The sequence below is a fragment of the Aquarana catesbeiana genome, linkage group LG08 (assembly GCF_042186555.1).
Source record: "Aquarana catesbeiana isolate 2022-GZ linkage group LG08, ASM4218655v1, whole genome shotgun sequence".
NCBI classification, from domain to species: Eukaryota; Metazoa; Chordata; class Amphibia; order Anura; family Ranidae; genus Aquarana; species Aquarana catesbeiana.
The window spans coordinates 261383078-261386226 of NC_133331.1; positions in this window are offsets into that span (position 1 = coordinate 261383078).

Consider the following 3149-nt stretch of genomic DNA (forward strand, 5'->3'; position numbering starts at 1 on the left):
ACCTCCATGAGAAAGGCGACAATAGTCCTCATACCCAAACCGGGAAAAGATCCAGGATATCCCGAATCTTATCGCCCCATCTCCCTACTGCAGGTGGACATCAAAATATTATCCAAAGTACTCTCTCTCCGACTCAATCAAGTTATTTTCTCATTGATCCACATGGATCAAGCGGGGTTCATGCCAGGTCGCAATACCTCGTTCAATTTGCGGAAATTATTTATTTATCTACAGGCCACACATGAAAACGTAGGATCCTGGGTGGTTGTGACGCTTGACATGGCAAAGGCGTTTGATTCTGTGGAGTGGGGCTACCTCTGGAAATGCCTGGAAAGCTATGGTTTCGGCCCCAGGTTCCTTAAGTGGGTCAAGTTACTCTACCAAGCTCCCACAGCTAGAGTGGTGGCGAATGGGTGGCCGTCTCAAGAGTTTGACCTAAGTCGAGGCACGAGACAAGGCTGTCCTCTTTCCCCACTTCTATATGCCCTAGCTGCAGAACCCTTGACCGTGTCCATCCGCGCAAACCCCGAGATCGTGGGTCTACAAATGGGAACCCTAATCAAAAAAATCAGCTTATACGCAGACGATACCTTATTGTATCTTGCTGACTCAGGCCCTTCCCTCCAGGCTGCACTCCAGTTGATTGAACGCTTCGGAACATTTTCCAGATTAAAGATCAATTGGGGAAAGTCCCAAATTCTACCAATAGATAGTTTCCCACCATCAGAGTCCTGGACAGAGACCCCACTTCAAAGAGTAGACACCATTAAGTACCTAGGAATCCGGCTGATTACATATCCCTTGATATTGAACCCCTCTTTTCACTAGTCAGAGCCAAAATACGCATATGGGCCTGCCTACCTTTAGGAATATGGGGTTGTATAAATTTGATAAAAATGGTCCTTCTTCCCAAAATCCTTTATGTACTATGGCATACCCCAATTTATCTTCCATTAAAATACTTTAAATCTCTTGAAGCCCTGCTTAAACCCTTTGTCTGGGGGACCAGCAGACATAAAATCGCATGGCAAGCGCTTAAAAATCCAACAGATATGGGGGGAACAGCCCTACCGGATTTGAATCTTTATTACATTGCATCACAATTATCACAATTATTTCATATAGACAAGACAGATAACCTACGTTTCCAGATCCTACTTTGCTCAAAAAGAGTGCAGCTTACCGGTGACTCCCTGTATGCAATATCGGCGGGATCTAGGAATACTGAGTTGGGCGGGGGACACGAAGTCCCTGGTGTATCATTACAGACGCATATGGGACCTTGCCTCCACTTAGGTATACCCCGATTCCACGACCATACGCCAATATGGCACAATAGAGATATGACAGAATTTTTACATATCCCAGACTCAGAGTTGTGGGAAACTAGGGGAGTATACTATCTACATCATTTGTTTTCTGATGGAACCCTTAAAACTTATAACACGCTTAAAGAGGAATTCTCTCTTCAAAATTTCATGTTCTTCAGATACTTACAAGTAAGACATGCGGCCCAAACACAGACCCACGTGGCCTAATATCCACATTCTATAACATGCTTTTTGGTTCCCACTTCGTCAAAAATAGCATTTGACTTGAAGCCTCGTTGGGAAAGAGAAGTAGGCCCCATGGAGAATAAAGAGTGGGAGGAGGCTCTTGAGACATGCAAAGCAGTATCATCAAGACTTTCAGATAGACTCTCTCAGATTTACATAACACACAGAACATACCTTACCCCCCTTCGAGTAGCCAGATATAAGCGCAACCAGTCTACCCTTTGCCTACTATGTGGACAAGAAATGGGCACGTACTAAGATTCAACAAGTTTGGAAACAGGTTGTAACCTTTTTGCACGACATCATGGGTTCCCCCCATAGCGCTAGAACCAAAACAATGCCTCTTAGGGATATTCCCAGATACAGTAGATAAGTTTACTAAAGTATTCCTTCACGAAACTCTATTTTCTGTCAGGAAAATAATTGCAAGAAAGTGGATGAGACCATCCCCCCCTAGTTTGGTGGAATGGAGGACAGAAGTCAACACAACCTTACCGTACAATGGTTATGCCCATACTGAATGCAATATTTATCTCATGGACCTAAATATACGTCTCATGTATGTAAATGCTACATTATACATATATACATCACGTGTACTCAAATAAAACATATGTTCAACGGGGGGGGGGCAGTATTTCCCATTATATTGGCAGTATTTCATGGATGCATCTATCTAGATATACATCAGCATATATTACTTTCTAATATTGACTATATTAACATTGTATACTTCCTGTGTTCTACGGAATTTATTATCCAGTTTATGTATACTAGTACTGTGCTGTATTTATATGCACCATCTTTACTTAATAAAACCTTTGTTTAATGAAAAAAAAAGCGTCCGATGTGTCCGCCATAATGTTGCAGTCCTGATAAAAATCGCAGATCGCCGCCATTACTAGTAAAAATAATAATAAAAATGCTATAAATCTATCCCCTATTTTGTAGACGCTATAACTTTTGTGCAAACCAATCAATATACGCTTATTGTGATTTTTTATTAACAAAAATATGTAGAAGAATATATATCGGCATAAACTGAGAAAAAAAATTTGCTTTTTTTAAAAAAAATGAGGATATTTATTATAGCAAAAAGTACAAAATTGTCTCTTTTTTTGTTTACAGCGCAAAAAATAAAAATGGCAGAGATTATCAAATACCACTAAAACAAAGCTCTATTTGTGGGAAAAAAAGGATGTCAATTTTGTTTGGGTACAGCGTCACCGTGCAATTGTTAGTTAAAACGACGCAGTCCCGAATCGCAAAAAATGGCCCGGTCATTGGGCAGCCAATTCTTCCAGGGGGTTAAGTGGTTGAACGGTTTAGCTACTGGACTGAAAATGTATCTCCTATTGGTCATTTCACATATAATTTATCCTGTGTCCACCCAGTTTGAGATTTGCTGATTTACTAGACTTACTGTATAAATGTCATAAAATCAATATAAGGAGCAGAAAAATTTTCACTTTCATTGTACTCTAACTGTTTAATAAAGATCACACCCTTTTCCTGAAAAATGTTTCTTTACAGGAAATGTCATCCTGATGAATTTGTTTAGATTATGCACGTAAGCCAGAATTTTATCAGTAT